Consider the following 25752-nt stretch of genomic DNA (forward strand, 5'->3'; position numbering starts at 1 on the left):
ACAAGACTTCACCTCTCCGTGCCTGTATACGAGCAACAGAAACAGAATAGATATATGAGAGCTTCAGTAACGCATACTTCTGTTTCCTTCCCCACAGCATCTCAATGCTTTTTACAGGAATGAAAGGTCGTACAGTAAACGCTTTAGTCGCCTTAACATTCGCGTCGCAAAAATGTGCCACTTACGTTGAACGTGTGGGGGAGGGACGAAGTTAGAATAATTCCAGTGAAGTGGCTCCTATGCTCGTAAAGGCGTGTGCCACACCGTTGATGCAACATCCGCCTAAAGCTTCAACAGACGTAACCCCTGTTTGCCGTCCTGTCTGCCTATCTAATAGGCAAAAGAATTTGCCAAACAACAACATATGGCCAGCGGATGCAGAAGCAACAGCGGCGGCGGCCGAAAATAATACTGCCGGCTTCGGCTCGGGCAGTTCACAAGCGAAGGTCGGCTAATCATACAGGCCGAGGCCGAGGCCTAGGCCTGCCTGTCGGAGAATCTGTGTTGACTGAGTAGTATTAAAAGGCTTCCTTTCTTCCGGTTGTACTTTGGTTCTTTAACAGCTTCGCACATGGCCACGAAGCTGAACGCTGGTAGTGATTCCTAGGATTCCTTTTTTGATTTCGACGTCCATGTTTAACGTCGTCGTCGCCGCCGCTACTCGTAGTAGCGACGTCACTTCGCGCAGGTGATCTTCAAAAATGGCGAAGCTATTTAAACGAGACATGGATCGCAACTAAGTATTAAAGTTCGAGAACTTTATGTCATAGATCGATACCTTTAACTGTATAGAACAGTCCGAGGCCGGTTTCAGCAGATCGCAAGTAAGCGTGTTCTACATTTCTAATTACTACTATATTTTTTTGTAGAGCATTACAACGTTTCAGTGCATCAAGATAAGACACTAGCATTGTTCCTTTTCACTACAGGTTCCGCTAGCATTTAAGCGACACATGTTCACTCGTTTAAACACACATCTGCAAACAATTGCATATGCTTAAGGACGATTAGTGCCTGTCGCACCGTCTCTTTTCCGTGTTAGTTCCTCTACCGGTCTCTCGGCGTGAGTTTTGTTGGGCACGAAAGGCAAAAGCGATCTCGATCCAGACAGCAACGGCGCTAGCAATGGCTGATTTATGAAGTCATTTAGTAGGACATGAAGCGGCCGCTCGATTGCGGGCTGCACAGCCCTAATGTCTTTGCTGCTACGCCCTGAAAATAGAGGCGATGTGCTAGCTACCCTTCCTCGGACAAGGACCTTGGCGTTCTCTCTCTCGTCGTCCATGAACGGCTTCACTACTCCAGATGGGACACTTCAGCATGTCTTAGAAGCCGCTGTTCGGCTCTTTTGATATCCACTGGCACTCGCACGGTATCATCATCGCCAGCAGAGCTAACCGTTTACCTTGGCGATTTTTTTTTGTTCAGCCATTGTGTCGTCCTCGTTGCCGTTACTGGGTGTCTTCGAGATCACCCCCGATGATTCAACGATTTGTTTCTTCCACCAGTCTTGCACAAAATAGACAGGGCCACCACTGCGGCAGCTGTTGAATGCCAGTACTAGCGGCGTTGCCGTTGTGCGGCTGCGCGCGTGTGATTTATTTGACGATTGCCTTCTTATTTATGATAGGGAAAATTTATAACTAGAAAAGACTCCTCATCCAGAGAAGAAGTGGTGCCGCCGCCATGAAGACAGCAATAGAAGGAGAAAAAGAGGCAACCGGTGGCCTTAAGATCGTGCAGACGCTGACAATGTTTCTGCTAACGGGAAACACGCCAAAGTTTGTTTCTTTTATGGTCATATTTCGTTGGCTCGCGAACTGCTGTTTTTGGTGTCCCAGAACAGCCACTATAGCTACGTTGTCCTCACCGTGTCGATGATGAAACGGTTAATTTCGTTCGACGAAGCACCGACTGCAGACCGAATTGTGGTTTCATCCGCAAAAAGCTATCTTTACCAGTAACGAAGAAGAAAATCGATTACGCTACCTTTCAATTGTGTTATTGCTTGCAGATAACAAAATTGTTCTATTTACTCTGATTCGGTATAATCTAGCCTGTATTATTACCTCAAACGGGTTTACCAATTTATTCGGTCTGCCCCATATTAAAGTTGAACACAAAGAAATACACATACACCTAGGTAAAATACATAGAAATTCTCGGCAGGGATCTTCTTTTACGTCATCATTGTATTGTACTGCCAATCAGAGGCCGTGTTTGACCGATATAATAGTAAAAATCACAGTTGAACCGGATTACGCTTTTTCAGCACAGAGTGCTCGGCGGCAGAGAACAGCCATTAAGAGATGCAGCCATTTTTTATGCTTCACAGTACATCTCTACTATTGCATACGACAGACAAACGAGGACGAGCTTTTTCAAGCGTTTTCACATGCTGCAATGACATATGTAAATAGCAAAACCTAATGGTCATACATAAGGCTATACAGAAGCAAGCCACTCAGGCCCTGGCATGAGAGCCGTAGTTTCGCTTAAGGTAGAATTCATTTTCTATGTCTGCGGGCTGCTATATGCCAAAGGTCCAGAGTACACGTGATTCGCTTACACAGGGCTAGATTTGTCGATGTCCGCGTGTATATGTCGTGTTATTATGTGTATGAGAATGCGCGCCGCTTTTAATATAAAGCGAGATAATAAGATAAGCTTTATATAAAGAAAACTCTATAATAACGCTCTAATAAAGTCTACCAAGTTCACTTGGCCATACAATTTTGCTCTAACAGCAAACTACAGTTGTAAATAGCAGTAAGATAGGAGGAAATGTAGGTGCTTATCTTATAAATGGTTACATACAAATGGGTTAGTATGTGGTCGTGTGTGTGTATATGGCTGTCTAAGTGGCCTGTTACGTCATTTGGCCCATATTCGCTCCCAGTAGCTGATCCTGTTTCTGATAGTGATCCTGGTAATGCTACTGTATTGTGTTATTATTAATAGTGACCAGTTTTCTTATTCCGTTAATCGTGATTATCTCTCACGTCTACGACTGGATTCGAATGGAATGGGGTGGCTTTTGTTCCGTGCTGCTATCTTTTGCGTTCTTTACGAGCGTCGAGGCGCAGCCAATATCAACGGGTCAGGCAACGCCTGACTGAGAGTCTGAATAGTCTGTTGTGTACCGATCGCTCCCAGTCGTCCGGAATAGGCCAGGATCTCGCAGAAGATCCCATAGAGAATGACGACAATGGCAGGCACAACAGGAGCAAACCCTCCTGCACGAGTCTTTCCTGAAGCCCCCCAATGCTTCAGTTTGATTCTACACTAGCAGTCGAACAGCAGCTATTGAGACAGGCGAGAGCACGAGAGAGATCGACGAATGGCTGGTGAACGCGCAAACCGGATCAAAGCAGTGGGTAGGCTCCTGAGTGAGACTTTAAGAGATCAGTCGCCATAGCCAGACAGCCACAAAGCGGCTGCTAGAAAGACCACTCACTGCTACTACATCTCAAGATCTGTATAGAACTCAAGTTAGACAGTAAGCGAACGCTGGCTTTAAACGATGATCCAATGAATGAACATCCTGACGAAGACAGCAGCATCAACGCGGCGAAAATAGGACTCGATCGCTTTAAATCCAAGGAGCAAGATTTGGTACCGTGCTACTGCGCCAACATCAGGTGGTAGGTAGTCAGTCGATATCAGCAGTCCCCACGGCCGACTACAGGGAATTCTCCCATCTAGTCTGCTGCTCGTCCGTCTTCGGATCAGCGACATTCGCCCGCAAGTCTCGATCGGAATCCTACCAGACGGCCGAGACGTAGGTATGACTCCTCTGATAGAGCAGCATAAGGAGGAACATAGAATATAGTTTGTTGTCGCTCCAAGAACAGCTCAAAGAGGGGGTGAACGGAATAAGATGCCATAAGACAAGCAGCGTGAGTGGCAGCAGCCATGCGTCAGCGGCAGAAACAGCGAACGAGATATGCTTGATGCTGTTGCAAAATACCAACTACACAATCATGTTGTCTATAGCAGATTGTGTGGGGAAATGTATGCGCCGTGTTCAAGGTAGGACTCGGCGAGACCTTCCCCAGCGCCTCTAACGACAGGCCGACTATCTGGCTGACCTGAGACGACGTCGAAACAGACATAACGAAGCAGCGATAAAGAGTAAGAGAAGAAAGGTCACCAACGGACGGATCTTCTCTTACAGCACGAGCGCATTCACGGTGTTCATAGATTGTCACGGCAGCAGATCAGTGTCAGGTCTAGCACAACATCCATGGTATCGTGGCGGAGCACACAATTTGCTTGGCTTGATAGGGGGAAACGCCGCCGATCGGAGTCCTAGTCAATTAGAGGGATCCAAATCAATAGTGGCGGAGACAACAAAAGCCAGCATCGGCAGCACTGTCCTTGTGTCAGAAGCGAAAGCAATAAGGCAGCATGACGACACGACCTTTTTTGAGCGAGCGAAACAAACCCTCAGCTCGGCCCTTCCTCCACACAAATTCGGGCTCTGAACTATAAGGGGGAAAGTTAATAATCGTTGCAGGCATCGTAGTCACAACCGGTGTCGTCGTCGTTGTTGTCGACAACCAGTTTTCAAATATAGCAAACCGGATATTGTCGATTCGCTATACTTGGGGACGCTATATAAAAGGGACGCTATACTTGAATGATGTTCGACATCTCGCGCGAGAAAAAGGCAAGATGGGCATCAAATAGAGGTTATGACAAAATAACTCGCTACACGCGTCTGTTTGTCAAGTGTATCGTTGTCGTGATGCCGTCTTCCGTACAGTCAATTCTGTTATTGTAGACTATTAATATGACAATTCTTCTGTAGTAAATAGCGTCATCGAGAGCTTGTAATATAGTATACGATGAGAGGTAACGAATAAAAGGCCTTGCTGTGCGCAGCCTGGCGGAACGCTTAGGTATCAACTTTATTGGATAATCGTTTTTGTTGATATCGTTGTTAAGGCGATTGTTGTGACCATTAGCATCGTTATGTCGCCCTCTTCATCGAGAGGCGTGCTTCCGTTCCGTCTGCACGATTTTATTGAATATTGGTTCCCAGATGTGAAATCGATTCCCAGCTTAACGCAATGTATCTGCCTACACAGTGTCTCATTGTAACGAACCATTCTAGAGGTAGCCAATAATAAGGACTATAACACGCACAACATCCAAACAAGCGGTGCTCAGCCCATAGAGCTAATATTGTGTTCGCCTCTATTCCCGTCGTATACCGGGAATGACGATGATAACGGTTACCGTTCTAGATTGCAGTGGTCTTCAACATATATATATATCAGAATATGGGAAGCATAATTTTGCCCTTTGGTGCGCTGTTAGTTAAAGTGTCTTTAAGTGACCTATTAGTTAGCTTTGTCTCGCGACGGTGGACGTTGCGTAATTCAGAAACATTACTCTGCACCAGACGATGAATACAGAGTACGGCCTCGGGTACGGTGAGCGCAATTCGAACTTAATAATATAATGATCATGTTGAAAAAACAGCATGTGATAACTATATCATTTTGACGGAAAACCATCGTTTGTTTGCCAATTCAGTAGCTAAGCTCGCTCAATAGCTGCATGGAACTATGTTTTTTATAGTTCGAGTTCGTAGCTGGATGTTTATTTGCTTGTTAGTTTTATATGAACTTTGCCTGTTGAAGAAAATAGCAGAAACGATAGGAACGGTATCGCATTGCTCAAAAAAGAAACCGTATCAAAAATTAGCCCCCGGAACTCTACAAGTATCGTGCTATCGTACACAGTTGCTGCTATTGAGAACAAGCTCGACGAATCACATAAACTATATATTGCCACCTCTTTTGAAAAGGCCAGCGCAGCGACGCTTGACAATGTGCGCTTTGCTTTACAAAGATGAATAATGTACCTATTGGGATTTCGCGGAAGTACACACAAAAAGTCCTCCAAATTTGTAGATTTTATAATATACGATGACCAATAAAGACTCTTTCTAGTATGCTAGCTAGAGGATCATGCATTTCATACTTAGTGTAGTCAATCAGTCTTGCAGGCGTTAGGGAATACAATGTGCTCAGCAAGAAATAGGACCAGCTCCGTGAGTGACGTTAGTATCAGACGATCTGCGCTCAGCGACAAGCCAGCTGTTCATATTCCCTCTATAATTCACGTTCACATATATTGGCGCTATGCTAGCAAAAATGTTGTTTCTCTTAATTGTTGCTTTCGTGCGATATTTGTCTGTCCGTCTACGTTACGCGTGACGCCGGCGGCGGCGGCGGCGGCGGCTATCGCAGCTATGCTGAATTCTGTACTAGCTATCTAGAAATATATGTACGTGGTACTGCGACTATGACGATTCAGCGAATCTCGCTGTTCTTTTCGCTGCTCGTCTCTATTGTTTAGGCTGCTAAGTCGGCAGACTGTGAGCGCTACCTTGGCAACTTTTTGTCTGTCGGTGCGTTATACCTGCTTCGCCAGTGCTACCACCCGTATAGCCGTGGACGGATGAGTGAAGTCGACCGACCGTTTACTGGACAGCCTAACCGACTGCGTCGCGATCTGGCCGGCCGATTTGCTCCTGTTCAGCGTTGGCTGGAAGGTTGACTATGACTGTAGCGTCTGCTATCGTTTGTTGACCGCTAGAAAAGCTACTGAGTTAGTTCACAAGGGGAAGTTAATGTTTTCGTCTAAGAAACTATTTGCCAAGGTCGTCCTACTTATTTGTGGCGTTATCGTCGTCTATGCCGACGCAGCTTAACGTGCTGTTGGCCCGCTCGTTCCGGCTAGCCCTACAACGTGATAAAGATAAGCTAATACGGGCAAAAAAAAATAAAGCGCCAGCGGGCGTGTTGAGATTTTGCAGACGAAAAATATCAACAAAACACAGACCGACTTGTTCTTATGTCGGCGAGCCAATATAGCTGCTGGGCTGGCACGACTGGTACGCCCAAATGATAACAGCATATCGACGCAGAAATCCGTTCTCGCCAACAGCCACAGGACCACGAAACGAACTAGCCAACCCGGTGACCGGTTACCAACTGGCCGGGAAAGCGAGCCCGCCGGAAGCAACAGAAGCATCGGCGCTTCTGTATCAGTTAAGAACGTACAGGCATCGATAGCAGTATGTTTGGCTATTGCCGTCGCACTAGAGCTAATATATGTCAATATATCTATTAGTAATTACGCTATAATGTACGCATATAAATATATATACACATTAGAAGCAATCGTGGTCAACGGCAGAGCTAACGTCATCGCCGGTTCACGGAAGATTTCGACAGAGGCGAGCGTCATTGTTAGTTCTCGCGCGACCATCACGATGCGCTAAGCCTTAAGTGTTTGTTAGTAATAGACGACAAGAAGACAGCCATGCAGGTATCGAAACCGCAACATAGATTGTCGGCTTGAAAAAGCTGATATCACAGTCATTATAATAACTTCAACGCGTGCGGTCAACATTCGGTGGAACCAATGAAACGATTTATCCATTTCAAGCTTAAAGCTATTTTTGGCTGGAGACAAGAGAACAAAAAGTGTCCACTCCCTGCCATCGAAGCTTAACAAGTGAAAAGGACTACGCAAACTCTCACAGACGAAAAAGGCAGCTGATACAGTAGAAAGTCATTCAGGAGAACAACAACAACAAGCTTTTATTTCAACCTGTACCGCGTCAAGTTTGGTCGAGGGCATCCCCAATCTAGCTCTCCTTTGGGACGTTCAGTGAATTGGCTGGCTGCTAACGCCTCGTCTACGACGAAGGCAGATAGAAAATGCGGAGGCGAAGCGAACTCGATATAATGTTTCGCACCTCACGTAAATCCAGATCATGAATTCAATTGTGCGTTGTTCTGTCCATCCGGGCCTCAGTTTGACAGTATTCTCTTTTGTGGCTTCCGAGATGATTACGACCTTACTTCCCTTCTTCAGGCTGACCAGATTGGCCTGACTAGTACGAACTAGTTCTGTTAGCTAGTTGTTCGCTCGCATTTTTAAGTGACCGACTACTATATCAATGAGCGCCACGGTATCGGCTAGCAGGTCACCGGCGCTAGTCAGGACCCGTTCCTCATAGATCGTCAAAAACATCGTCAACGTTATCGCTGTTTGTAGAGAAGCAACGTTACCCTAATATAGAAGATGGATGTACGACAGTATGGCCGGCGGCCAATCTGTCTGACGATAAACAACTATCTGGCTATGATAATAATATCCTAGTTTGAATAGGAACAGTATATCGCACCCTTTCATCCGACCATCACTAATGTACGTGCAATGTAAGCGACGAAACAAGAATAAGGCAAATAGACGGGCCATGTTTGTTGGCAAACGCTCACTATAAGTAGTGATAACTAGTTAAAGAGGATATAGTAAATTTCCATCAGCATCAGACCTAATGAACTGCGGAACGATGTCAACGGCGCCGATGGCTTTGATGATAAATCAACAGAGAATAATGGGCATCGATTCTGCACTGATGGTCTACTGTTGATGCTGGCAAAAAGAGAAAAAAAAAACTGAAAATTCGATAAAACTCTAGCGCGAAGATTCACTGGCTGGCCGGTTACGTATCCTATCGTTTCTAGTAGAGCAAACTCTGCGTTTGATGTTTGCTAGCTCCCCTTCGAGTTGGAAGGAATTCATAGGGCCACTTGTGTGAATCTACTAAAGAAAGTGTTTTTTATTTGTTATCATATAATCCACAACGCAGAAATTTTAAACTCATAGCTAAATCCAATGGCAGAAGAGAAACACTTTTAGATACAATTTATACCACTTTCTGCGTGTCTCTGTTTACTTAGATAGATAAGCGAGTCGACGCTGTGCGCATATAAAAACGGTAGAAGTTGGTCAACTACAATAATATACATCTACGTATAGGTAATATTTTTGAAGCGACGTAGTTTTATAATCTAGGCGGTATCAATAGATTGTTCTTGCCTTGCTCCGAAATTTGCGACTTCTTTTCTATATCCCAAAGTAGTTACGAAATTCTAATAATAAAGCGTGTTACCCCGAAGGCGATATTCTGTTAAGCTATTCCGAACCCCTTCTTGTTTCGGATCAGATGAGCTTAACTTTAATACATCGGCGTATTTGTCCTGAACAAGATAATCAGTTTAAAATACTAGGTGTAGACGCTTCAATTAGTTTTTATCCAAACCGGTTTCTAGTTATCGGTCATCTGTCGATCTTCTTTACTCTTCCAGTAGACGAATCCCGCCGATGTTACATGTAAAGGCTCCGTTCGTGGCCGCCGCCCAACACGCGACGAGTGAGTGCCTCGTCGCGTGTTGGGCGTCACACAACTATAGTACGTCGTTACAAATGAAAGGAAACACTTGAAAGTGCGAGAAAATCCACCGAAAAACAATTAAATTTTACCACCGTTGGCCAATTGCATCGTGTTCAGTAGCCGTTCATTCTGTTGCGAGATGACACGCGTAAACCTCACCTGTAATCGAAGTAATCATAAATACATCGCGTAAACCGCCGTGAAGGACAACAAGTCGGTTGAGGCTGTATCATCGCAGGAATTTAGGCTCTCCTCGTAGAACTCTCACGAGGTCACAGTTCCATCTGACGGGCCGTTCCGTAGAGGAGCGTACACAACAGTGTGTTGAGGCCATGTGGACTTCTATATGGTTCAAAGGGGCTGCTAATCTAGCTATACGCCGGTGGTCGATTAGTTTGAGAGATCGCTTTGCCCGTTGCAGCACGTTATTCTAAAGTCAAAACAAGGCGCTAGCCGTTCACCAGCTATGCTGTATAGGAACTCAGCTAGCAGACTAAATGTGCCCGGCTCGCCAGCCCCAACTCACCTTTATGTCTATATGGAAGGCAAGCTCCGGTGATCCGCCGCCATTGTCTGATCTCTCCATCACTGTACATTCGGCAACGTGTGTGCAGTGAGAGGCTGAATCTGCAAAATACGAATCATTCAAAGCCCCCCCCTCTCTCTCTCTCTCTCTTTCTCTCTCTCTCTCTCTCTCTCTCTCTCTCTGGCTGTGAAAAACATGACGAACTAGGCATATGAAAATGTGTCTAACAACTGCTCTATTGTGTTATTAACTGGCCGCTGAGGCATCAGCATCAATATTCACAGCAATTGTTATTTAACAGTGACCTGGATTGTTAGGCAATGAGCTCCTCCAAAGCCGTTGCTTGTTTATGTTAGCGATCTAACGAATAAACGAAAGGCCACTACACTGCTACCAGACTGACAAATTCAAATTCGATGTGCATAGAAGCATTACGCGGTGACAAAACCGTTTCGCATCGGTCCTATTCGAAAATAAACGCTACGATACGAAAAAAAAATATTTACAATGGAGCCCTTCCGACCAATAGTAGTGGCAGTTCATCAATGCCTAACAATAAACAGCTTTTTCATCATTATTTCGGGAAGGATCGGAAGGTTAAAAGGAGTAAAATTAATCACACTTCATTCTTATATCAGTGGCCAATCGATAACGTAATAGAGCAATTGTTAGGCACATCTTCACATGCCTAGTTCCTCACAGGCAGAGAGAGTGGCTTTGAGCGGCTCGTATTGGGAAGACTCAACCGCCCACTGCACTTAGAGGTTTGTTGTCCAAAAAGGGAAAATTCGAGAGCGTTTAGATTTTATGGGTCGTCTAGGGATTATCATTAATCGCGTAGTCGTTCTGTTGACTTAATCATCTATGTGCCCCATACCGAAAAAAACCCTGTTGCTACAACCCGTTATGGAAAGGGATTTTCTAACGTGTCATCCTTTCAATCTAGAAATTGGTTACTAAGAACTCACGAGGCCCAGTGAGGGTATGCGAGGAACACAATTTTTCTTTAGTAATCTTCACTCAATTCCTATGAGGCGTAATAACGTCTCCGTCGTTGATAACATCTCACATGTTCTAATAGCTTGGACATTGGAACCTAAGTACCCATTGTTTTTAACTAGTAGTGCGTTTTCCCATCTGAAAAGGGTCGTTATCTCTAAAATTATTATAGCCATATATCTCTAACTTTTGATAACTCGCTTAGAAATCAATGTACAAAGCTATGTAAGGCGTAACATAAACAGAGGCTTGTTAATCATTGGTCATCATTTGAGAGTCAGTGGGACAATCAGTTCTACAATTATTAACGGAAACGGTGAACGGAAATAATTTCCATTTATATATTGCTTCTATACGACTGCCGGCTTATTGGCAAGTGATAGACAGATCCAAACGTAGTCATAGTACATTCTGTCTTGCTACATGCTCGCTCTTAAATGAAGGGGAAAAGCGCTCCGCCATAGAAACAGATGCGACTATAAGATACTGTGAACGGATATCAGTAGACGACTATTGCTGCAATTTGATAAAGCGAAAGGGAAACAATGAGTATGTTTAAAGGGGAATCGCGATAGTTATCGGGACAGTTATCAATATTATAGATTATCTAGAGCTTTGAACTGTTTCCGAAGACAAACGCTCTGAAAACGGCGAATATTTTCGTAGCTTTAGCTAAGCCTGTTTGCTCTATAGACTCTATTATGATACGACTGCTTGAACTAAACAGGCCTAACATAGAAGTCCTATTCATGGACAGACGTGTGGTCACGTTTACCCCCGTAAGCAAATAGATTCATATTGTATTTGAGACCTTTTAGACAATTGGCTGAAACGCTCAGTTTTGCAAATTGTGGTAATTACCCTAACGGAAGCGCACGTCGAGAAAAAGGTACTACCTATTCACGTGGTGATCTTGAATACGAATAGAGATATATAGCCAACGACAGAATTGAACGATTGTTACCCCAGAGACATTCAGACGATATTGTTTTGGAACATTGGAACGAGCAAATAAACTACTATAAGTGATAAATACAGCGAAGCACTGAAGTTCCGGTAGGAATAGTCCTCAAACAAGATACCTAACTAAGTCCTAAGTTAAAAGTAGCGTTTCGTTTAAGTAGATAGCGATATCACAAATAGGTTGACTCAGTTGTCGCTGCATCTTTATACGCGTCCCTTATAATGTTCACATATAATGGACATCGCTTTTGAAAAGCGGGCTGGTCCACCCAAACGTAATACATCGAACAGCCACACTTAGAGCAAATGTAGCAAGCCCAGAATACCACATATGTTTATTCCTCTTGGTTCTATCCCATTGCTGCTGCTTAAACAGACCACATGGACAAAATCCGTTGTTATTTGCATTATCATATTCTGCGGTCCACCCGGTGGTTTTCATCTTCGTCCAAGATAAGAGCTCCATAGATTGGGCACGATTCGCCCACGCACCTACAGCCAGATCGACGCGCTCATGCAATTTCCACCTATGAAAATGCTTATGATATGTTCACAGTATAAGTGATCCCCCTCTCTACGCTCCTTCGACTGCCCGACGTCTCGGTACGGGTCCGTGTCCCGTTCGCCAGGTCCGTCTGTGTGGTCATCAATGGAGTAGTTGTTCTTTACGACTAAGATAAGTGCTTCTTGCTATCTCGATAGGTTTACCCCACCACGACCGGTCAATGTCATTCACTGCCCGCCAAGTGCGAACAACCGCTCAGCAAGCAACCATCATCAGGGGGAGCGTTCGCTGTTGGCAGCCGCTTTATACAGTTGTCCACATAAAGGCCGCAGTGTAGCAAATCCGCACTCGCATCGGCCGTCACTTCTGTTTCCGGCGCTCCCGATGCTATCATCATCGTCGCGTATGTAGAGACATGAGGAAACATGTTGCCTAAATTGCTCTTCGCGTAGTTCCGAAAGACGATATAGGTGAGACGTGAACTGCCGCCTCTATAGCTTCTATGACTGCCTACGTGTCTCATCGTGCATTTCGCGGCGTAGAATTATGCAGATAACCCCGTGCGGAAATAAGTTATCGACCTGTAGAGTAGGCAACGCACTCATAGGGGCTTCATGAATGAGCCACTGGTCAGCCCTAAATGATCTGACCATGCTGTGCTGGACAGCCAGAGAGGCCACAAAGGTCAACCGCAGCAAGCAGCTTGACGCAGAATTCTGCTGCGGCAATACTGGCAGAATTATTTCTTTTCTTTTTCTAGCAGTTTATAGGCGGACAAACATGGCTGGAGCTGTTATGTCCGTGAGTTGTTTTGCCCTATACTTTGCATACGGTGGGCACCTAGAGAGGCGTCACAATATACTTACAACAGGAACGGCAGCACAGTACAATACGGATTCAATCGTTGGCTGTGATATTCGTGCTGCTTCTTAACGTGTCACCGGCGCGGGCACAGGTCCTCTCTGTATATTTCTGTCACGGCAGCATTATATTGGAAAACGAAACAGGTGGCCCTTGGTTAGTGTGACGTGGACGGGTTGCTGCGGTAATTCTAAAAGACAGGAAACACAAGAGCAGGCAAAGAAGATTCACTGCGTCTTCGATGCTATTGGTTTGTAAAGATTTACCTAACTGCTTGCTCGCTGATCTCGCTCGCTTACCACCTGGTTCATCCATTACCTATATCATCACGACTACACTAGTTACTTACTCTATGTAATTCGTTGATCTTGGAGGGGACAGGTGTCGGCCTTCGGTGACAGGTCAGAGTGGGGCGTCCGCAAGACGCCCCATGCGACTGTGATTAACGCAGTCGCATGCCAATGTTGCCAAGTTACTAAATGCAGCTGGATTCTTGGATTGCACCTTGCGTCAGGGAAGGTTATTTTCCCTCAGGCCAGTAGTCCTTGATATGCCTTAGCTGTTTTAGTTCGACAACAGCTTCGGAAGCCGGCATATGTTTTATGACAGTGATCGGCATCAACTAAGTGCTACTAAATGTATTGTATATACTGCCTCCTTCTACCGGCAGCATTACGCCCCAAATAAGGCTAATGGAAGTCAATCTCCAACGCTTGGTAAGTTTGTAGCATTTGCCGTATAACCAGACAGGGTCATGTGGATACGCTCTTATCTTTTCGTTATGGCTTGTCGGATGTGTAAACTTTTAAGAAAAGCTGTTTACATTCGCCTCCACGTTGTTCTCAGACACTAAAATATACTGTATTATAAGATATTTTCAGCATCGAAAGCTACACTCAGGTCGCTGCCTACAAATGTTTCTGGTAAAAGTTAGATGGGTCACGTTTTCTCAACATCTGTCAGCGATTCTGACCAGTTATCAGCAAAGCCTTAAACCAGTAATCAGCTTCGAGAAGACTTTTTGTATTTAGTCAAATCGGCTAGCAGTGATATCCAGGTCGTTCTATATCTCACAATACGTCAGATAACAGCCTGGAAATACTATTTGTCAATGCCGATAAGAGTTTGCCTGCTGGATGAGAAACGTAGTGAATGATCGGCGATGAATGTCAAAAATCCGGAATATCAGACATCAGATGGTGCAACTGTAGGCTGTTACAGGATGTGTTATCTTCGGACTTAGTCTGTTTTCCGGCGTAAAATGTCACAGTAACAGAAGGTAAGTACATAAAGAATATGGGCGCTGACTTGAAAGGGGATAGCGGCCACTTAACGTTAGAAATGCAATGGGCAATTTTTTTTATATTTAACACTTTGCGGCTCAGAGAACAAGATGATTTGCTTCGTAAACGCTAAAATTCAGTGATGCTAACAGCTTACCTGTTCAGAACGCAATATCGATGTGGGGAAATAGAGTTTGACCTCGGGTGAGTCTTCTTGGTGCATTAATTACAAGCGGATATTATTAATATTGTCCCAGTTTATTAAACGAGTACCATCCAGTTTAACCATAATAAAGTCTATATATACAAGCTTCGTGTCTTCTCCTTTTGTGCGTGTGTGTATTTACGTATATGTTTGTTTCAAATTCAAGCATTGCGACACAGTTTACGCGGCCGCTATCAAATCGCAGGCTGCCGTAGGCCGCTTATCATCTGCCATAGCATTAGCAGCTCACGGTAGTAAATTATTCGATCTCTGCGGAGTTTAACGTTGGCATTAGCGATAGAGTTAGCATTGAAGTAGTCAAAGCAGTAGCAAAAGCAAAAGAATACCGTTGTTTGCAATAGGCTGATTGGCTAAAATTATCAGTAGCAGCCCGGGTAGCGGGATCCGTACGCAGACGCGGCCAGAGCTACACAACTAATCAAGTGTACAAATACACGCACATGCACACATACATACACGAAACAACGAGACGGGTAGAGTCAGAACACTTGTGATTGTGCACGTGCTCACATATTGACATCGGCTACGTCGGTTCCAGACGGGGCTGTTTCAGCCGCTGCCGCCATGACTGCGCGCTGATTATTAGCCCGCGGCGCTTGATGAAAATACGGACCAATAAAGAGTGGACATGAGCGGTAGGAACGGCGGCGAGGGCCAAAACAACACGGACAGACCTTGTTGCCAAATATAGCGGCGACATTTTACAACTCCAGAGAGCAGCGGCAGAAGCAGCAGCACGCGTCGACGACAAGAACCATCGGGACCAAAGCGCAGAAATCAGCACAATAGACAGAACGAACGGCAGTTGCGCTCGAAGTAGAATGGAAAAGTAAGAAGTAGCTGTGGCAATGGCAGAGGTGGGGACGCTGGGTGAACGAAGACGATGTGGAAAAACGTAAATGAACCAGCGACGGCAGTCTCAGCAACTTGATGACGAGGCGTCCAATGCTACGGCAGTAAACAAACCCAAGGTGAGCCCACTGACTGACCCCCTGACGAGGAAAGGACAGACAGGCGAACGGACAGGCCGACGGGCCGATATGCGAACGTCAAGGCGGCGGCGGAGGCTAAATGAACATTCACTGCTAACGCCGACAGCGGCGTCGATTCTAGTAGCAACAAAGAGCAAACGCCAGGCCACAAAAAGCGGAGATTAACAACAACAACAACAACACATGAGTGACCGCAATGAATAGCGAAGGAAGATGCGGAGAGAACAATGAAACATATGAGTGGCCGAACACAACTGATTGATATGTAATGATTCAGGGAACATAAGAGATATAGAGAGAGCGCGAATCGAATATAGATGAGATAGATAGATAGACTTAATGCAGAGGCTGTCAGGCCGAGCAGCCAAATAGCGCACGATGATGCGATAATGATAAAAAGCAAATAAAAGCCAACACACAACGTTATTAGAACTATAAAGTTCTGGATGGATCTGTTGAGATATGTAAAATAACATACCTATAAGAATGCAGTTAACAATCCTTAGCCAAAGTGTAAGAAAGTAACTGTTTACCTATAGCCCTCACCCGAACTACTACTGAGTAGTAAACCGATTAAAGGCAATAAAGAAATTGTGTAATAATAAAAACGAACGTACAAACCGGGTACTCTCGTTTCGGTCGTTTTTTATTGCAATTTATTTAACATAGTCCAGAAGCAGCAGCGGGTCAAGGGTTACTGAAACGAAGAAGACAGCAGACATAAAGAATATAGAACTCTAACTGTTCCTCTTTACAATAGCCAGCCGCGGGCAGCCATTTAGATACGCCAATAGAGCTGGGAAATTTATTGTCTAATATAGACTTCTTACTAATTTACGTTAAAAACGCGCAGGCTGACAGGGTAGTTTTGCTGCGTTAATGATATTCTAAAAACGTACATACACGCTCTCATTATTACCAGATAATTTACATTCTATTTGGAAGCGTAAATCATACGGATAGAGATTATACTGTTCAATGCAATTAACTACTTGGCAAGGCAATATAGACTTTCTTATGACGTTAGCATAGAGAAGCCCAGAAATAGATTCGCTACAATGTGGAACAGCCTTACTTGAGCTATTTCGAACACGGTGAACAAAATTAGCTAACTACAAGTTTCAAAAAGTTTATTTGTGAGCCCAAATATAATCTGGTTGCTTATGTTACAAACGTCGACACAGTTAGTACTCATAACTTAAGGGGTTATCTCTGCGGCACAGGTTGGCTAACCCAGTTTATTAAGATGAATTTATATTATTATAAACTTTACGCAACCAGAACATAATGTGTCAGTTAAATAACAGCGCAGGTCCATTCAAAACGTCTGTTCATCCATGGAACTGCCGGAATATAGTGTTATGAACCAGCAGCTCGCAACATGCCCGACTAGGTAGGTCTTAAGGCAAGGTAGGTTCTTCTAGAGGCACAGTATGCAGAGTTAAACTATTATCTTTACGATTAGATGTATTCTTCTATTCAGGCGTTCTACGAACTTTTACCAAAGGTCTATATAATGAAGCCAACCTGTAGAGGTATTGTTTTTACATTTCGACCTAACGACAACCGCCTCAATAACGCTAACTCGCTTTAATATTACTTCCGCTGTGTTGCAACCATTTTACGTATCTCGTTCAACTCCCAATGGATAAATAAATGACAAGTTAACATTTCCTAGCCAAACGATAAGTTATCGACCTGATATAGCAGATTAGCCCGTAGGGGACATAGTTACTGTAGTGAGCATTGTGTATGTGGTTTGAGAAAACGTCTCTATTGTCAGTATGTCGCTTTTTATGTATTTTTCTGGAGGATACACCCATTTTGCATCAGCTATACTTAGCTACTGATGATTTGTAGCGATCAAGTCATGCACCTTCTCCTCGACTGTATTATTTTACATTGTCATTAGCTAATTAGTTTTTTGCTCATCCAGTAAAACAATAGCGTCCTCTTTTTAATCCCAATAAAACCTTTCGCAAACAGAGCTGTTGCTTTAATTCATTGAATCATCGAGGCCGTTCTCGTATCAAGGTGATATTATTTCGCATGGAAATTCGCACAAAAGGAGCCTTAGTTCGATTAACTCTCGCTGTCCCGTTGTGATTGTTTCGGTGCTACCCTTAACGTTGAGGTTACTGGAACGTTTAACTGTGAATTTCAAAGATCGATGCTCCTCTAACTTGTATCGAGACATTCGATCGCCTTCTGTACGACGACAACGGCTCGCAAAACGACCAATTGGTCGTCTTTGACAGATCCGTTATGGCTTTAAACACGTGAGACGCGTATTCATTCGCTGGTCCCGCTGCAATCGCCACCATCGCCGCTGCGAAAGGCAGCAGGCAGGAGAACGACCTGGGCTATCATTCGTTGTGGCGTGCTGTGCCTTTCTACGGCAACTATCGCTCTCAGCCCAAACTGTGCCGATCATTTACAACGCATAAGCCGCTATAGCTGATGTGAACCAGGCATCTCCGCAGTCAGCACGAGAGCAAATAACGCCATGTTGTCAGGGAGGGAAACAGAGCGAATCTGTATGTATATATGTACGTGTACATGTCCACAGGTTTAGCTGCTCCAGTTTCTTCCTAAACGGCCGAACGAACTACCCAGTCGGAGACGACTGATGGAGACTGTAAATCGGTGATTAATTACATAACCCTCGCGAGAACACACATACATGGACTCGAACGACCAGCGGCACAGTTTAGAGATCTGCATGAATAACAGACATCACATGCAGACTAAACACACATACAAACACTCCGGCATAGTGCGTACGTGCATTCAAGAGCGGTACCAATAGCTCAAGGTCTACTCACTGACTGTATATGTTGCTGCACGAAAGCTCTCACGCTGCAGTAAACGATGATAACAATAGCAACAACACATATTATCCATTATCCGATGGCTGCATAGAGAGGCGTGACGGCGCTTTAGAGAACTGCGACTACATATACATCCATAGCCTTTACGAATGTGTTACCTATATTTGAAAGCGTATATCAGAGTGCAATTTTTGAACGTACATACGAACACTAAGAGGCCATCGCACCTATTGCACGTCGCTGTGTCGGCTGTTCACTACGCTTGCGGTGTCCCTTTGTAGATCATAAGGCGACAAGGGCCGCGCATCAATGTCAACAGCCGTGGTGCTTTTGCGAGGTTTGGCAAGACGCTTAACTCTAGCAATAGCGCCACCAACACCAAGGTATATGTGTGCGTCTTCGACAAAGTCCTTGGCATTGCCACGTCGCCATGGTATACCCAAGTAGGCGACGACAAACAGGACGTTGCAGTTTTTAGGGCGTTAACGACAAGGTTGGTGAAACAGCTCAAGCCTGTTATACTTTGCAATGCTGAACGGTTAATGGCATCGGAAAAGAAAGCAGATTAAGTACTCTTGCTAAACGCCTCGATACGCGTGCATATGTCTGCGTGTCGTAAACTTGCCTAGGTTAGCCCAAGATGTCTAAAAGTGCTCGTCCTTAAGGGCCACGGCAGTCATTTATCATATGTATGTATGTATGTATGTGTGTATGTATGTATGCTGACATAAATGCTTTTCACAAGTTTGTTGTTGTCCTGGCCGGACTGTCATTGGGCGTTGCTGAACGCTGAGACAAGACCCATCGGGAGGTGTATTTATCACTGAAAATCTTATTTTAAATATCGATGCAGGGACGGATGTTGGTGACGCGTGTCAGTGTTGCTATTAAACAGTGGGCGTGATATTGTTTTTCGCAGTGGGGTTATATCGTAAACTAGATATATTATTTGTTGTTAAATAGCGCAGTTAGACAGGACAGCGTGGACCTCCTTTTCCAGCTGCTGACGATGCCTCTATTCTAAGAATCAAAACAGATACTCGCAGCTTATATAAACGTTCATCAAAAATCATAGTATTAAGATCTTCTGGCTTGGTTGCCCGTGTAGCGTACCGTCATCAGCTAGATCTATCTAAATTAATATACAGCCTTATTATCTCATGTATGATTAATCAGATAGTGTTTTGCTCAGCATTCGCTAGAGTCGGGAAAAATCATGCCATAATTGTTATGCTCCTTACACACATATATATATATATATATATATATAGCTTGGTTTAACTTTTTTCAAGGTATTTTCCCTCCTGCTAAGCTTTGGCCAAGCAACGGTTGGCGTCTATGCCTCATAGAATACAAGAGCGGACATGAAAAAAATATAGAATAGAGGCCTAACTCAATGGACATTTTCCATTCGTTGAATTATGTTTGTTAGCCGTTTGTGTGTAATCGTCGCAAACTTCATAGCGTAGCAGCATGCGAAAGCGGATGAGATTATATTTGTGCCAAGCCGATCTACCTGCGTGTAGATAGATCATAGACGGACAGACCGATACACCGACAGGGTTACTGCAGAAAGGAAGAATGGACCGCGGAGCAAAATGCGACGCTGGCGTTTTAACCGAGCGTGACTTCAGCGTGTGAATTTGAAAACTGTTCTTCTTCCTACTTATCATCATTATCATCGTCATGACCACAGTCGTTGCCGGAGATGGAAGTTATATTCATTCGGACTGCTTAACCAGACAACAACCGACGACCGGCAGTCGATGGGCGTGGCGTGATGCGATGCCGGCGTTTGTTGTTCACCGACCAATACTGCCTGCAGGGCTGTGGCAACTTTAACAACAGCAACAACTACGGCGACGATAACAACAAAAACACTAGATAAGGTGATCGAGGTTTTTTCTAACGCTGCTGCCAGCGGTGCAGGTTGTCGACATTCGCTCTCGCCGGGAGAACGCTCGCCGACGGTCGACGCACGGGTCGCCTCTGTTTCGGCTAGCTGCGGCCATTAATTACTGCAATCACGTTCTCGATCATCATCACCATCGATGGCGCTTTTGTTGCTGCTACCGCTGCTGCTGCTGTTGTTGTTGTTGTTGTTGTTGTTGGTGTCGACGTCGCTGTTGTTTCACTACCTTGATCTCCTTCCACAGTAACTATACGAACGAACAAAAAAGCAAGGCTGATAATACGAGCGGCAGCCGCAGCGGCGGCGACAATAGCAACAAAGTTGGAAACCTTTGCAGTTGTTTCGTATACCTCAAACAGAACGCGTCGTTATGATGACCATCATCAACAATAGCTATGATTGTACCGTCTTCTCTGTTCTGATGACCGTCGGACGGCTGCTGCTGCCACTGTCGCTGTTGATTGTCGTGAAGACTGTACGTGCCGTCACGGCTGATCCATAACCGGCACGATCACTGCCGCTCTCGCACCGACATTCGCTGAGATCGCCTGGCGCCGCCGTTGACCGACTGGACTTGTCTGTCCGATCTGGGCACAAATACAAAACTATTCTTTGTGTTTAAGTGGGATAGAGGAAAACAGAAAGAAAAATAATTAGTACATAAAAACATCGAGGTTCGATAGAAACGTATTGGCTACAGGACGTTGATGTTTCGTGATTGCCATATTTGTTGATTTATATACGAGACAATACTAGCACTCTCAGGTCGCTGTACTGTAATTTGCACGCTGCCAGCAAGCAGTAGTACAGCATTATCACCGGGCCCATTCAAAACCATTTTAACGGCTCGATAATGGTTGACAGTCTCATCTCACGCGGCATTCGGCTAAAACCCGCTCTCCCTGCTGCTCGTGTCTGAGTTCCAGGGCCACATATAGGTATCATTTGGAAGACGTATTGGGCTTCGATACTAATTATAGCTGACGACTTTGTTGCTGTTGTCTGATGACGGACCTGGGCCAAAATGGCGTACGCTTTCGAACATTTAGTACCACATCGTAGGCATGTTAGCCGAGCCAATGCGGTCCCAGCGTCCCAGAAGTACAACCGTTAGCAAGAAGCAGCAACATCTAAAACTCGGTCAAGCAAACGGACTGGCTGAACTGTACATGTATTAATTAATCTACAGGCGATTCATTAATCTTTCTTTTAGCTACGCGGACGGTAGTGCCGCCATGTAAATGCTATCCTCTCAGTAAAGATACGAACATAGATGCGTATAGATCGCACATTTCTATCTGCTAATAGGTTTCTTTGTATATTGTGAAAGATATGATGGCCACGCGAGCGTGAAGTGCTTGAGGGAATTGCTTGAGCGTACGCACTTTATTTTACATAGGGCAGATATATATTAGACGGACACAACTTTTTCCGTTGCTTCGTTACGATACGGGAGCACCGCGCTTGATGTCAGCCTATACATCGATCTATGTATGGGCATTTATTTCGACGACTTGGCATGCCTACACCGTGACAGTCGGAAACAAGAGCTTTGGACCGTGTATATAAGAACAGAGCTAGTATCTGCAACAAAAAGTGAAGCATTTACAACCATGGAAGTTATCTAGTTCTCTAGTAACTGCAACGGATTATATGAAGAGTGCGTTAGCTGAGAGGGTAATAGCGCAACTGTGAAGAGAACGAAGTGGGGATGACTTTTCGATCTGGACATCATAGACAGCGTGTATGAATGCTAGGGTAATGAATTAAATATAGTTGTATATATAGCCAGTCATGGGACATTACACAGTCATTAAATTTGAGTGACACGACGTCAGAAGCTTTAGAAAACTTTTGAGATGAGGACCTATTTAACAGTGACGAGCCTGATGCCATATGAAACAGTCGGCGCAAAGTGGCATTGAAAAGGTGTATTGCCGTATTCACGAAGCGGAACGACAGCTTATCTATGGCAACGCTTACTACTAATGTTTTTCTGTCATGTTTTGCTACATACGTAGTGTGGCAAGTTCCGGAGAAGGAAAAGTCAGCCCTAGAGAGCGAAAATGCTTCGTATATTTCAGAGGCAAGGAGCGCGACTGGAACATTGTATCTGCTGCATGTAGCCCCGTTTTTCGAAGATCACCGTTTTAACTTTGTCCAAGTTGATTTCTTCTGTATACATCCTGCCGTAACCTCTGCGTGTATTCGCTAGTGGATACGTCGCTATTCTCTCAGGAACTATAGCACCAGTTTGACCTACAAAAAGCGCCGCCTAGCTGGATTTCATCCGACAACGGGAGGAACCTATGGCTGAAGTTCTACCTATACTATGGTGGACTGAGCGTGGAAAAATTTACTTAGAAGAGACCGACATATGGCAGTCTGCCGCATAGTGCATGACTTCCACCATATCGCGTCTGCTAATAAATTGTTCCACGAGCCGAACGAAAATTCCATCTGTGTCCGATACGGAGGTTTCACGTAGGCTCACGTCCAAGGAGGCCTTCGTTGAATCGCGCGACGCAGTCATAACGCTCTGCGCTGCGTATTTAATCTGTTTATTCTGGTTTTAACACTCGTATCCTATTTTAAAAATATATTTTCATGATGCCTGCATACAGGGTACCTGACAAGGATGAAAACAAATAAACACACTGTAAACCAATAGAAATGGTTATCGAGCATAAAATATATTCTCACTGGCGTCCGTGACGAAGTGTATACCTCACGTCGCACGGCCGTAAAGTCAACCGCTTCTATTCAGATTACTTTTGCACCAATTTCTAAATATATATGGGCACCGTACTTGATCAAGTCGTGACTTTTATTTGCGACCACTTGATGGAATTTCGAAGTTTCTTGGGTGTCATAAATGCATACTCTATTAACCGGCTCCATGAACAGGACGACTGCATTGTTAAGCCGTCCTCCATATGGTCATATGATCAAAATATGGGTGAACGTTTGAAGCATCTGTATCTACAGAGGTTAGCCTTTTAGAACTAAAACGAGCAAATTTTAAACATGAACATATTGAACAATTGAGCAAGTGGATGTTTCTAGGGAGAAAATACTATGTTATTATTATAAGAAATATTTGACGTTTCTTAGAGGTCCAATGGCAATGCTGTCGAAAATTCAATGGGTGCTGAACCTCGTTCAGGACGATTGGACGAGTGTACACCTAAACGGGCGCTTTTCTCCTCTACGGACTTATACATGGCGCTATTAGCGGCACCGAGTGTTCACTTATTTTAAAGACACTCACGCAGCGACGTGTCTGTCAACCTTTATGGAAGGAAAAAAATTCACAACAAAGTAGGAGTAAATCCTACCTTGTTTTTGTTGAGAACCGTCTTTAATTCGGCTCATCAACTGTGACAGGCGCGCGTCCTTGATAGCAGGCATTGATATTGATAAGTTTGCTTATACATTCTATTAAATGTGTTTCGCACACACACGGACGCGTAGATCATGGCGTAAAAACTATATGTGAATTAAGGATGTTGCTAGTTCACCAATACCTACATGGACGCAGGTGCGTTTCAACACAAAGGAATTTTTGAGAGTTTGCTCACTATTAGTAGTGGTAGCAGTATAAAGCACTGGATAATCTTCCATATACATTCCAGTTACGATACTTTTCCTGGATGATAGCTGTCTGCTTCGGGGTTTACTTCCGTGCTTCTTAGATATGCTGCTATCAATAGTCTAACATGACATGGTAATAAGGCATCATTAATATTAACGATGATCAGGATAATGAGAATAGTATATTCTAATGCTAGATATTGTTTTCCAAGAAGGCAAAGATCAATTCGTTTAAATGAAAGGCGTGCTCTAGACGTGTTTTTTCTGGACAATGGCACACTGGCACACACATCCACAGCGTGGTATCGATTTTCTTTCTTTTTTTCTAATCTTGCCAAAAGACTGAAGTATTTTATACGTTGACATGGGACAAATTATGTCCAAAAAGAAAGAACCGGCGGGCCGAAACACACACATATCGGTTTGGTTTTAATTTCCACATATACGAAAAGCAATCAATAGCGTCTGATCGACGGCTAGATCGTAGCTCCAATTACGTAAGTATGGAAGCCGGTACGGGAAAGATGAATACAAAATGACATATCTAATAGTAGCGATGAACGTGACAACGTCCTCGGTTTTCATCGGTTGAAGTATTTATCCGGACCTGTCATGTCCGTGCAGCCACAGGACTCGAAACTACTCAAAGAGCCATATCTCCAGCCGAGAAAGATTTGTCCGCTGATTCGCCCCGAGGCAGGTAGCAATTTCTCGCTTTCTTTACTCCGTACTACTTGTTTACTTTCGCAGCTGGAAAGGCGAATGTTGTCACTTAAGATTAATTAACATTCTGTTTTTTAATCGACGCTCTCCCTCTTTCTCGTTTTTCTTCCTGAATCTACAATTCCGCCGCACTAGTTTATCCTAAAAGCAGCGAAAGAGTGCTGACGAGAACCCATTCGGCCGCTCGTGCTGGCCCGCCGCCCAAGCTCACTGCAAGCATTCACAATAACAACGGTAGCAACAATACAGTGCCCACTTATCATCAGAAGAAGAAGTACTAGGGCGGTGGTTATACACCGGTCACTGGGGCTACTTCCGACGAAGACATTAGCAAAGGGCGGAAGCGACTGCAAAAAGCCGGTCAACGCGAGCTTCGCTGTCGGTGGCAGTACTTCGACCAAGCTTAGAGGAAATCACTGTTGAATAACTTCAGGGAAAATAAATGAATGCTTATATGGCCATAATGACGTAGTAGTGACTGGCGCTCGCTGTATTATGTTTAAGCCCTCTGATGTAGCATAACGACACCACCGTCGTCGTAAAAGTCGTGAAAACGACGCTATAAGCTACGTCGGGCCAGGAGCGATATTGTCGAGAACGATTGCTGTGAAGAATGCTGTTGAGTGATGATGGTGAACGCGAATAGACCTCCTAAATGACGTCGGCAAGCACGAGCTGCCAGCCAATGTTAAAGTTTCTTCGCTGTAGAAGCAGTGATCGTGGCTGCTCGTGGCCCGTGGCGGCATTTCCACAACAATGAACACCCACTAGTAGACGTTCTAGATTAAGCACCTTAAAAATATTGAGCCACTGCGGACCGGATATTCAACAGCATATGCTGTCTGGCAAGCACAACTTCAGGGCTATGCATATATGAACTTATCTTTCTCGAAGAAGACGAGGACGAAGGGTTCCACGAGTGAGTTTGCTGAGCGGAGCCTCTCTCACATATTTTGTGTGGGTATCTTCAAATGTATATATGGTGTTTAATAGCATTTTTCTGCTTGTGTATGGATTAAAGAAAATATTTCAAAGCGAATTATCATTACGCGACTCAATCATGTATATACAT

General features: G+C 44.4%; 3 long non-coding RNA genes across 4 annotated transcripts in view; 1 reads left to right on the forward strand and 2 right to left on the reverse strand.

The window, feature by feature from the left end:
- Positions 1-7291: 7291 nt before the first annotated feature.
- Positions 7292-13209, reverse strand: LOC111261522 (uncharacterized). The gene is made up of 3 exons (XR_002681043.2): positions 13125-13209; positions 9792-9892; positions 7292-9424 (listed from the first exon to the last, which is right to left on the reverse strand). It is a non-coding gene; the product is annotated as an uncharacterized LOC111261522 (long non-coding RNA).
- LOC111261520 (uncharacterized) lies at positions 10503-16247 on the forward strand. Its single transcript, XR_002681040.2, has 2 exons — positions 10503-14398; positions 15167-16247. It is a non-coding gene; the product is annotated as an uncharacterized LOC111261520 (long non-coding RNA).
- Positions 16241-25752, reverse strand: part of LOC147753322 (uncharacterized) — a 26907-nt gene continuing 17395 nt past the window's right edge. The window contains exons 1-2 of one of the 2 annotated variants that reach the window (XR_015311545.1): positions 19968-20942; positions 16241-16317 (exon numbers count right to left, since the gene is read on the reverse strand). This is a non-coding gene — a long non-coding RNA (uncharacterized LOC147753322). Of the gene's footprint in view, positions 16318-19967; positions 20943-25752 lie in introns of those variants that run through there. The other variant, XR_015311544.1, reaches the window with a different exon arrangement.

The sequence above is a fragment of the Varroa jacobsoni genome, unplaced genomic scaffold, assembly GCF_002532875.2.
Source record: "Varroa jacobsoni isolate VJ856 unplaced genomic scaffold, vjacob_1.0 scaffold_564, whole genome shotgun sequence".
Taxonomy (NCBI): Eukaryota; Metazoa; Arthropoda; class Arachnida; order Mesostigmata; family Varroidae; genus Varroa; species Varroa jacobsoni.